The following is a 12,396-nucleotide window of genomic DNA, read 5'->3' as shown; positions in this document are numbered from 1 at the left end:
GGGTAGAGTAGAGGGAGGGAGGGAGGGCGATGGGGAGGGGAGGAGGAGCAGCAGAGGGAGCTCGGTCTGGGAAGGCCTCCCGGAGGAGGTGAACTTTCAGAACTCTCCGAAGCGCTTAGAGAAGCAGCGTGGCTCAGTGGCAGGAGCCCGGGCTTGGGAGTCAGAGGTCATGGGTTCGAGTCCCGGCTCTGCCATTTGTCGACTGGATGACTGTGGGCAAGTCACTTCACTTCTCTATGCCTCAGTCCCCTCATCTGTAAAATGGGGATTAAGACTGTGAGCCTCACGTGGGACAACCTGATGACCCTGTATCTCCCCCAGCGCTGAGAACAGTGCTCTGCACATAGTAAGCGCTCCACATATACCGACGTTATCATTAACTTCTCTGTGCCTCAGTTCCCTCATCTGGAAAATGGGGATGAAGGCTGTGAGCCTCACGTGGGACAACCTGACGACCCTGTATCTCCCCCAGCGCTTAGAACAGTGTTCGGCACGTAGTAAGCGCTTAACAAATACCAACATTATTATTGTTATTATTATTGACTGGCCACCACAAAGGGTCGAGAAAGCAGGCGGGGAGGGGACGGAGGGGAGCGTGCGCAAGCGCGCGTCCTGGTGACGTCATCGGCGCGCGCCGCCGAAGAAGCGCCGCAGCTGCCGGAAGTAGAGCGGCGGTGGCCGGGCAGCCTTTCCAAACGTTGTTGCGGGGCAAAGTGAGTGCAAGGCCCGGGGGAGGGAAGGAGGGAGGGAGATCGTCTCCCCGCTGCCGGGCCTGGGGCTCTGCGTCCCTTCCGACAGCTTCGGGCCTCCCCGGCCGCCCGGTCCGGCGGGTGGTGGGGGGGGGGGGGCCCGTCACTCCCTTAAACTGGCGCCCAAGCTCAGGTTTTCCGGGAAAAGCTCCCCACGAGCGAGTGTGTGTCGGCGGATTGGGTCCTAGCGTCCTCTCCCGAGCGCTTGGTGCAGTGCTCCGCACGCCGTAAGTGCGCAAAAAATACCCTTGACGGAGGGAGGGAGGGAGGGACGTGTCTCTCGACACTCCTCTGCCGCGAATAATAGGAATAATAATAACGGTGGCATGTGTTAAGCGCTTGCTAAGTGCTAAGCACTGTTCTAAGCGCTGGGGGGATACAAGGTCGTCATCATCATCATTCATTCAATAGTATTTATTGAGCGCTTACTATGTGCAGAGCACTGTGCTAAGCGCTTGGAATGGACAAATCGGTAACAGATAGAGACAGTCCCTGCCCTTTGACGGGCTTACGGTCTAATCGGGGGAGACGGACAGACGAGAACAATGGCAATAAAATAATAATAATGGGGGTATCTGTTAAGCGCTTACTATGTGCCAAGCACTGTTCTAAGCGCTGGGGGGGATACAAGGTGATCGGGTTGTCCCACGTGGGGCTCACAGTCTTCCCATTTTCCAGATGAGGTCACTGAGGCCCAGAGAAGTGAAGTGACTTGCCCAACGTCACCCAGCCGACAAGTGGCGGAGGCGGGATTGGAACCCGTGACCTCTGACTCAAGCCCAAGCCCGGCCTCTTGCCACTGAGCCACGCTGCTTCTTAATAGCCACTCGGGCAACTGCGAGGGAGGCTGAGGGTGTGCGGGGTGGAGGACGGGCTACTTTTCGTCCCTTGTTCAGAGCCACCCCTTAATAATGCTGGTATTTGTTAAGCGCTTACTATGTGCAGAGCACTGTTCTAAGCGATGAGGTAGATACAGGGTAATCAAGTTGTCCCACGTGAGGCTCACAGTCTTCATCCCCATTTTACAGATTAGGGAATTTAGGCCCAGAGAAGTTAAGTGACTTGCCCACAGTCACACAGCTGACAAGTGGCGGAGCTGGGATTCGAACCCGTGACCTCTGACTCTTTCCGCTGAGCCACTTACAGCTGTCCCCTCCATGCTTCTATTGCCCGCTGCTGGCCCCCCCCCCCCCCCCCCCCCCCCCCCCCCCCCCCCCCAATAAACAAAACTCAGACTAGGGAATATATGTCCTGGGTTTGAAAGTTGCTATCTCGGCCCTATGAGTCTGATGAAACCCCTGGCTACCGTTAGGATCGTCACCCTTGAAAATTAGAATCTCCCCACCCTCTCTCAGGTTTAGAGAGAGTCGACGCCAAAATTCCGCCCTTCGCTTTCTCGCCGGCTTATTGCGATAAACTTTTAGGCCTGCGTGTTCCCCGGGCTTAAATGAAGCGTGATATTACTTAGCAATCAATTAGCAATCTACAGCTTAGCAATAGGCGACGAAGTGGCAATCCCTTAGAGACACGAAGGAGCCGGACCACCCGATCGCTACGTGGCACGCTGTCCTGGCCCATGTTTACGTGTGGTTCGGAAGAAGCTGGAGTGGGAGATTTTTTATTTTTTCCACCATAATGCTAGTTCTCATTCACGTGGACCTCTAGTGACAGAACTTCAGTAGCAACTTCAAACTCCAGTTCATTAGTATTTGTGGTCCTGTCCGTTTTTACTCGTCGCTAGATGGCTCCGGCTCTTGAAAGTTTGGGCCGGTTTATTACGATTGGAAAATTCAACAAACTGTTGGAAGTTGCTGAAATATTTAATTTGAGTATTCACTAAGTATCAGTACTGTTGTTTAGCTGTCAGCTTTTATTACATACCAGACAGTCCAAGGTAGCACTTCAGTAAACTACTCTTATGTCCTGCCTTGCCTTTTAATAATAATAATAATAATAATAATGGTATTTGTTAAGCGCTTACTATGTGCAGAGCACTGTTCTCAGCGCTGGGGGAGATACAGGGTCATCAGGTCGTCCCATGTGAGGCTCACAGTTAATCCCCATTTTACAGATGAGGTAACTGAGGGACAGAGAAGTGAAGTGACTTTCCCACAGTCACACAGCTGACAAGTGGCAGAGCCGGGAGTCGAACTCATGACCTCTGACTCCGAAGCCCAGGCTCTTTACACTGAGCCACGCTGCTTCCCCACTTTAAAATCACTTGAACCAACATGATCTAGTGGAAAGAGCGAGGGCTTGGGAGTCAGAGGACCTGGGTTCTGATCCTGACTCGTCCAAATGCCTGCTGTGTGACCTTGGGTAAGTGACTTAACCTCTCTGTGCCGAGAAGCAGTGTGGCTCAGTGGAAAGAGCACGGGCATGGGAGTCAGAGGTCGTGGGTCCTGATCCCGGCTCCTCCACTTGTCAGCTGTGTGACTTTAGCCAAGTCACTTAACTTCACTGTGTCTCGGTTACGTCATCTGTAAAATGGGGATTGATGATGATGACGGTATTCGTTAAGCACTTACTATGTGCCGAGCACTGTTCTAAGCGCTGGGATAGGTACAAGGTTATCCGGTTGTCCCGCATGGGGCTCACAGACTCGATCCCCGTTTTACAGATGAGGGAACTGAGGCCCAGAGAAGTAAAGTGACTCGCCCAGGATCACACAGCAGACAAGTGGTGGAGACAAGATTAGAACCCATGATCTTCTGTCTCACAGGCCCATGCTCTATGCACTACGCCACGCTGCTGTGGGCCCCCCGTGGGGCAACCTGATTACCTCGTATCTACCCCGGTGCTTAGAACAGCGCTTGGCATGTAACATTTAAATACCATTATTATTATTATTATTATTATTATTATTATTATTATTCTCCTGTTTTCCCTCCTACTTAGACTGTGAGCCCCAGATGGGACAGGGATTGGGTCCAATCTAATTCACTTGTATCTACCCCATTGCTCAGAATGGTGTTTGACACGTAGCGCTTAGCAAATACCATTTACAAAAAATACTCTTCTCGAGTTTGGCAACCGGTGTCTTTCAGGGGAATCTGGTTGGCCGTATTGGTACATTTTATTATTAAAATGAAGGTTGGCCTCGGTGTGGTGTCACTCCTTACCGTTACCTGCTTCGGTAGTCTCCTTGGGTAGAGTACGCTCTTTCCTCTGGCGGTGGATTTGTTTATAATGGACCGATGTTGTCAAACATCACCGTTGAAGAGCTTTATGATTTTTCAAAGATAATAATGTAATAATATTGGTATTTGTTAAGCGCTTACTATGTGCAGAGCAGTGTTCTAAGCGCTGGGGTAGATACAGGATGACCAGGTTGTCCCACGTGGGGCTCACAGTTTTAATCCCCATTTTACAGATAACTTAGGCACAGAGAAGTTGTGACTTGCCCACAGTCACACAGCTGCCAAGTGGCAGAGCCGGGATTTGAACCCACGACCGCTGACTCCCAAGCCCGGGCTCTTTCCACTGAGCCACGCTGCTTCAAGAGAGGAATCACGCTGCTTGCAGATCATTAGGCTGCAAAAAAATTGTTCGATATTAAAGTCTGCATCGCTTCCTCTCCCACACTTTTCAGGGCCCCTTCCAGTCACTAGGACTTGCCCTGCAGGGAGGAGGAACCAAATCAATAAATCACTGGTGTTTGTTGAGCACTTACTGTGTGCAGAGCACTGTACTAAAACAATGGAAGAGCCAGTATTAATTGAGGGACGGACACAGGTAAAAACCTCTAATAACCTCTGTGCACGGTGCTGTTCGGGGCCTGGCTCACGTGGAGGAGACGGTCTCAGTGATACGGCCCCCAGGGCAGCAGATAAACTCCCCTCCCCCCCCCCCTTTCCTCTCTTTCATTCATTCATTCATTCAGGCAATAGTAATTATTGAGCGCTTACTATGTGCAGAGCACTGTACTAAGCGCTTGGAATGTGCAAGTCGGTAACAGATAGAGACAGTCCCTGCCCTTTGACGGGCTTACAGTCTAATCGGGGGAGACAAGTCTCTTAGTGGACCTAAGAGACGGAGCCAATCTCTGACTAAAATCAATCCTCCACCTTCCTGATCTTGCCACCCCACCGGCCACGTTAGCGCTCTGTGTGTCTCGGCGGTTTATTTGGGAGTGGTGTATTTCATGATTTAATTTTTTTTCGGTTTTAATTACTTTGTTTCCACTTTGTCACTTTTGTCCCTCTCTTCTGTCCCCTGCTAGATTGTAAATTCCTTCAGAGCAGGGACCATGTCTTCTACTCTCTTTGCCCAAGTGTCCTGTAGAGTGCTCTGCACAATGTAGAGGCTGTCGATGGAGAGGAGATCTTTTCGTTTGAGGCTGATGAGCCTGATCCTGATACCGAAAGGGATTTTTTTTTCACAGTAAGCGCTTGCTATATGCCGGCGACTGTTGTAAGCTCTGGGGTAGGTACAAGTTAATTAGGTTGAACACAGTCCCTGTCCCGCATGGGGTTCACGATATTAATCCCCGTTTGACAGATGAGGTAACTGAGGCACGGAGGAGTCACCAGATCACAAAGTAGACAATTGACAGATCCGGGATTAGAGCCCAGGCCCATGCCTTATCCACTAGGCCATGCTTGTTGCAGCCTGAAACAGTTTTTTGTTTTCGTTGTCCGTGTCTTGGCAACGTAAAGCAAATTGGGGATCACGGATACCCGTTCAATGATAAGTTTGGTTTCAAAGTTTAGATCTCACGGTCCTTGGAGAGTGTCCTACCCTGAATCCGAATTGCCAGTGTTGGAGCATTCTCAGTAGGAAGCTTTTGGTAGTGTACCATAAGCAGCGTGGCTCAGTGGAAAGAGCCCGGGCTTGGGAGTCAGAGGTCATGGGTTCGAATCCCAGCTCTGCCACTTGTCAGCTGTGTGACTGTGGGCAAGTCACTTTACTTCTCTATGCCTCAGTTACCTCATCTGTAAAGTGGGGATTAAGACTGTGAGCCCCACGTGGGACAACCTGATTCCCCTGTGTCTACCCCAGCGCTTAGAACAGTGCTCTGTACATAGTAAGCGCTTAACAAATGCCAACATTATTATTATTATTACCCCAGCGCTTAGAACAGTGCTCTGCACATAGTAAGCACTTAACAAATACCAGCATTATTATTATTATTATAAGCAAAGACATTAATAATTATATAGAGATTGGTTTCTGAATGAGCAGTCACTACAGTGTCATCAGTGGGCTCGGGTCCAAAGTGGGAAAGTGAGGCAATTTTAGCTCAAGAGCAACGGATTTCCGTCCATTGCATAATTGGGTGCTACTCTGGGTAGATAGATGTTCATCGGTGGTCCGGGAGCAGTAGTGGAACCTGACTCCGCATGTCCGAAGGTGTCAGAGATGTTCCGTAACTGCAGGTGCTAATCCGTTCTTCCGTTCGGTGGCTTTCATCACCTCACCAAAGCCTGGGAGCTTCCTGAGGTCAACCCTGGGTGTTGTAGAATGGATTTAAATAAGCCGTGCACAGCAACGGAGTCATGATTGAGAAGGCCTTCCAAATGTCTCTTCCTGGAGTCATTAGTGGTTCCCTCTTTGATCGAGGACCCCTCTAACTCTCGATCACAGGGGCACTGCCTCTCGGGGACCGGATCGGAGAGAGTTTTAGCGATGCTGCCGAAGCCATATGAAAAATGAATGTTGGGGAACTGTCGGATGGCCTCTGCTATTCCTTGCTTTTCCACCGTTGATTCGTTCCTGTCGTCAGTTCTCCTTTGGAGTTCAGCCTTGACTCAGTGTCGGTTTCTCTTCTTTTCCTTAGAATGACTGTCACTCAGGCACAAAGACCTAGTCTGTGAGTTGACTCATTGCTTGGATCTTCTGGTCATGCCAGTAAAACCAGAGTACTCAGGAGTCTCATTATGGGCTTTGATGATAAATAAAGGCTCTCCCACATGCCGCTGATAGAGGATGTGGGTTCTAATCCCGGCTCCACCACTTGTGTGTGTGACCTTGGGCAAGCCACTTAACTTCTCTGTGCCTCAGTTACCTCATCTGTAAAATGGGGCTTAAGACCGTGAGACCCACGTGGAACAACCTGATCACCTTTTATCTACTCCAGCATTTAGAACAGTGCTTGGCATGTAGTAAGGGCTTAACAAATACCGTCGTTATTATTATTGTTCCCTAGTCTTGGCCAGTTAAGATGCCCAAACTTCCTAGCTAACCCCGTCGAAAGCGATCCCAGTGGGTTGGGTCCTTAAATTCTAAAGTGTTTAATTTCTGCTGACGTTGTTCCCGTCGCACTGGTATTTCAAATCCAGTTCTTGAGTTGGTTAAGTGACTGGCTTGTCGTTCGGTCCAGGAATCAGCATTTCAGTCAATCGATCGTATTTATTGAGCGCTTACTGTGTGCAGAGCACTATACCGAGTGCTTGGCAGAGTACAACACACCAATAGAACAGACACGTTCTCTGCCCACAACGAGCAGTGGGGGTGACAGACAGTAATATAATTAAATAAATTGCGGATATGTATGTAAGTGCTGTGGGGTTAGGGGTGGTGAATGAAGGGAGCGAAAGTAAAAGTGAAAAGGGAGGGCATTCCAGGCCAGAGGCCAGATGTGGGCGAGAGGTCTCTGGTGAGATAGATGAGAGAAGCAGCGTGGCTCAGTGGAAAGAGCCCGGGCTTGGGAGTCAGAGATCATGGGTTCTAATCCCGGCTCCGCCACTTGTTAGCTGTGTGACTCTGGGCAAGTCACATCACTTCTCTGTGCCTCAGTTACCTCATCTGTAAAATGGGGATTAATAACAATAATAAAAACGGTGGCATTCGTTAAGCGCTTACTATGTACAAAGCACTGTTCTAAGCGCTGGGGGGAAACAAGGTGATCAGGTTGTCCCACGTGGGGCTCACAGTCTTAAATCCCCATTTTACAGATGAGGTCACTGAGGCACAGAGAAGTGAAGTGACCTGCCCAAAGTCACACAGCTGACAAGTGGCCGAGCCGGGATTTGAACCCATGATCTCTGACTCCTCGGCCCGTGCTCTTTCCACTGAGCCACGCTGCTTCGCTGCTGATAGATTGAACACGTGGGTTGAATGAGAGTCGTTTCTTAGCATAGCTTGGATAATTCTGACATCTTGACGATTTCTTTGCCTTCATCAGTCAGGCTGTTCCCATGTTGCCTACATGTTTATTTTTCTGGCAGAATAGACTTTTCTGGCAGAGAAACAGCATGGCCTAGTGGCAGGAGCACGGGCCTGAGAGTCAGAGAACCTGAGTTCTGATCTGGGTTCCTTCACTAGTCTGTCGTGTGATCTTGGGCAATTCACTTAACTTCTCTGTGCCTCAGTTCCCTCATCTACATGATGGGGATTCATTATCTGTTCTCCCTCCAATTTAAACTGTGAGCCCCACATGGAGCCTGATTCTCTTATTCAGTCATTCATTCAGTCGTTTTTATTGAGCACTTACTGTGTGCAGAGCACTGTACTGAGCGTTTGGAAAGCACAGTTCAGCAATAAAGATAGACAATCCCAGCCCTCACCGGTCTACAGTCTAGAAGGGGGGGGGGGGAGCCAGACAAGAAAACAAGTAGACAGCCATCAGTAGCATCAATATAAATAAATAGAATTATAGAAATATACCCATCGTTAATAAAATAAATGGAATAATAAATACGTCATGTATACACAAGTGCTGTGGGGCGGGGAAGGGGGTAGAGCGGAGGGGGGAGTCGGGGCGATGGGGAGGGGAGGAGCAGCAGGGGGAAAGGGAGGGCTCAGTCTGGGAAGGCCTCCTGGAGGAGGTGAGCTCTCAGTAGGGCTTCTAAGGGGGGAAGAGAGTTAGTTTGGCGGAGGTGAGGAGGGAGGGCATCCCAGGCCAGAGGTAGCACGTGGGCCAGGGGTCGACGGTGGGACGGGCGAGAACGAGGCACAGTGAGGAGGTTAGGGGCAGAGGAGCGGAGTGTGCGGGCTCTTATCTCCCCCAGCTCCCCCCAGTACAGTGCTTGGCACATAGTAAGCACTTAACAAGCACCATAATTATTCCTGCTCATTTACTATGTAGGAGGCCATAAGAATTTGCCGTCCCGAACGGTGCCTCCTTTCCAGAGGATTTTGAGCCCCTTGTGGGACACAGACCGTGACCAACCTGATTAGCATGTGTGGTGATGATGATGATGTTGTTGGTATTTGTTAAGCGCTTACTATGTGCAGAGCACCGTTCTAAGCGCTGGGGTAGATACAGGGTAATCAGGTCGTCCCACGTGAGGCTCACAGTTAATCCCCATTTTACAGATGAGGTAACTGAGGCACCGAGAAGTGAAGTGACTTGCCCCCAGTCACACAGCTGCCAAGTGGCAGAGCCGGGATTCGAACCCATGACCTCTGACTCCCAAGCCCGTGCTCTGTCCACTGAGCCACGCTGCTGCCCTGCCTCAGTGCTTAGTACGATGCCTGGCAACACAGTAAGCGCTTAACAGATACCATTAAACAAAATCAAAACATACTAGCATAAAGCGCTCGTTGGAGCAGAGCCCTAGTCCGATGGCAAGGAAACTAAGGAGAAAATTGAAGACTTCATTCAGGTGCATTCTGCTGGACCGTCAGAGCGGTTAAGGTTTGAAGATCTCCTTTCGCCTGGTCTGCCGCTGGGGACTTGGAAGTTTAAAGATTGGACTAGAAGCCCCCCCCCCCCCCCCAGTCCCACGAGCCATTGGATTGCACGAGCCTCTCCACCTTCCACCGGGTCACAGTGCGCAAGAGGGAGATTTAGCCTGTTTGCGCTTGGAGCTCTGCTCAACCCTGCTCATCTTCCATTGTTCTCCATTCTGCCCTCTTAGGAGGACATGAGCAGCTACCTGCGGCAAATACACTTACTATTTACCTGAAACGGATTACTTTGAAAACCAAACAAAAAAGGAAATCAAAGGAGAGGCAGAGTATATTAAATTTCTGTCGGTCCTGCTGCCCGATTTCTTTGAGATTCTGGGCATGTTTATTTTCATGTCTACCTGGTAATTCCTGGACTTTCAACAGAGCAATGCATATCTGGCGAGGAACCTTTTCAGCGCCGTCCATTGTAGTCTGTGATAAAGAGATACTTCCTGGGGGAAAACTAGGGTGATCCTGGCATTTGTACTACATGAATGACTGAGAGAGAGAGAGAGTGTGGTAGTCAGAGTAGCCACGAAACATAGCACTACCCGGCGTAGAATTTGAGACATTCCTAAAGTTTCATCGCAGTCAGCAGAATTTATTGAGCCCATGCCGCCGGGTGCACAGTCCTGCTAGGCAGTTAGGGAGCATACAGAGGAAGTAAAAGACACAAGCCACATGCCCTTAAGGAGCTGAACCGTGATGAGCTATGCCATCTCAGTTCCGACTTCCTACTGTACCAGTAATAGTAATAATGTTGGTGTTTGTTAAGCGCTTACTAGGTGCCAAGCACTGTTCTAAGCGCTGGGGTAGGCCACTTGTCAGCTGGGTGACTGTGGGCAAGTCACTTAACTTCTCTGTGTCTCAGTTACCTCATATGTAAAATGGGAATGAAGACTGTGAGCCTCATGTGGGACAACCTAATCACCCTGTATCTACCCCAGTGCTTAGAACAGTGCTGTGCACATAGTAAGCGCTTAAATACCAACATTATTATTATTATTATTACAAGGTAATCAGGTTGTCCCATGTGGGGCTCACAGTCTTCATCCCCCTTTTACAGATGGGGTAACTGAGGCACAGAGAAGTAAAGTGACTTGCCCAAAGTCACATGGCTGGCAAGTGGCTGACTCGGGATTTGAACCCATGACCTCCGACTCCCAAGCCCGGGCTCTTTCCACTGAGCCATGCTGCCATGCTTTGTGGGAGAGAGGGTTTATGTCTGGCAGTTGCCGACAATCCACGCTCTGGCGGGAGCGGGGGACAGCTCGTTACGGGCGGGGAACGTGTCTGCTAATTCAGCCGTTTCGTACTCTCCCAAGCGCTTAGTACAGTGCTCGGCACGTAGTAAGCGCTCAATAAATACTGATTGACGGATTGAGTTTGGCGTGGAGACAGGGCTCAGTGCTCGGCGCTTAGAACAGTGCTTTGCACATAGGTGCTTAACAATACCATCATTATTATTATTGAATTTTTTTTTGCCATTAAAACAATATTCGGGGGAGAATTGTCGGATTTCTCTTTGGTTTCTTCCTTCCCTCTCTCCCCATCCTAAACTGCATGGTTTCCCAATGGAAACATTTTCAATAGAGTTGGTACTTAATTTCTGCTGATAGTTATTAGTCATTCCCGGAAATCCATCACTGACTTGATATCCAGCTACGTCGCAGTTGCATTAGACCCCTGCTGAGTGAGGCGAATTGAGGCACAAATTCTAGCTTCAGGAAATGCTTCAGCGTCAGTTAATTTTATAAGCAAAAAACCAAACCGATACATCCCTCTTGAAGCTATTATAGAACCAGTAACAATTACGCAGAGTATATTTTGCTCAATTAAACTTGACCTCATTCATCCCTGAGCCAGCGGTGGTGTTTCTTCCTTTGGGAGGGAAGGATCTTATCCATAAGATCCATCAGCCCCTTGCCTTAGCGTTTTATATGCGCCATTTCGGCTGTGTACTTTTCAAACGTTATCTGATTCATTTTCACGAAACCCCTTTGGAATGTCTTGCTCCTCGTGAGGAAAACTTTTGCTTAGGAAGATTGTACACCGACGGTCGTCACCGAACTTGGCACGTGGGCATCGTGTTGCCTTGATCAGCATTCGGAGCGAGTTTCACAGATGTTCTTCCCAGAGCTTGCAGTCTAAAATCGAGGAGGAACTGAGATGGGCAAAAGGACTGGCGCAGTGTCAGTCAACGTGAATCCAGAAACAGCTGGGCATAGGACCTAGGATTCTAGATTCTTTTTTTCCCTTTTTCGAATCCCAGAATGGAGTCTGTTGCCGACACAGGGGCCAAGCCGGCCCACCGGCTTCCTGAGAAGCTGGCCGTGGGCCGGTACTTCTGTGCGCTGCGTCTGACTCCAGGGAACTCATGGGAGAACCTTTACTTCTGCCCACTGTGCCCCCTCTCCTATCTGGCTCTGAGCAGCATCTTATGTGCTTGGATCCAGTTAGAAGAGCAGCATGGTAGACGGAAGTAAAGCACTCTTCTGTTCCTCAAATCCCTCCTCACCCTTAGCAATCCCAAAAGTAAATGGGAGCTGGCTGGAACTCGACTCTGGTATAAGAAAAAGCTCCATAATGGGCATTCCAGGGTGGCAGGGGTGGTGTGGGTGGGTTGTCACCTTCACCCACTTAGGGCCAGGCTGGACCAGACTGTCTTCCCCAGCCTCTGCTCTCTGTTTTTTGGTTGCCAGGAGCCCCAGCCCCACCCCTCCCTTTTTACTCCACCTTAGCTACCTGCTACGTGCCCAGGGTCGTCTTCAGTGGCCGGCTGGTCTCCCTCTTGCCGAGCCCGCCTCGTCTGCTCTGCACCTCGGTCTCTGCCGCTTCCCCGCCGCACCGAAAGGCAGGCTTATGGGGCCCGCTGACATTCCACTTAGGTGGGGTTTTTTTTTTGGTGGTGGTTTGCTTTTATTTTATACTTTCAGCACAGCTCTCGATCCCTATTGGATTTTCAAGTCAAAATTCTGGAGCTAGTCCAGCCTTACAAGTAGCTTTGTGGAAGCACAAACGAGGAGAAGCG

The 12,396-nt window shown here is 49.8% G+C and overlaps 1 protein-coding gene across 3 annotated transcripts in view; it reads left to right on the top strand.

Moving 5' to 3' along the window:
* Positions 1–625: 625 nt before the first annotated feature.
* Positions 626–12,396, top strand: part of ATG7 (autophagy related 7) — a 269,588-nt gene continuing 257,817 nt past the window's right edge. For all 3 annotated transcript variants that reach the window (XM_029050795.2, XM_029050794.2, XM_029050793.2), the window contains exon 1: positions 626–713. The gene's annotated coding sequence lies outside the window, so the exon portion shown is untranslated. The remainder of the gene's footprint in view (positions 714–12,396) is intronic.

The sequence above is a fragment of the Ornithorhynchus anatinus genome, chromosome X1 (genome assembly GCF_004115215.2).
Source record: "Ornithorhynchus anatinus isolate Pmale09 chromosome X1, mOrnAna1.pri.v4, whole genome shotgun sequence".
Lineage (NCBI taxonomy): Eukaryota > Metazoa > Chordata > Mammalia > Monotremata > Ornithorhynchidae > Ornithorhynchus > Ornithorhynchus anatinus.
The sequence above is the reverse complement of the archived record's forward strand: the minus strand, read 5'-3'. Positions and strand labels throughout refer to the sequence as shown.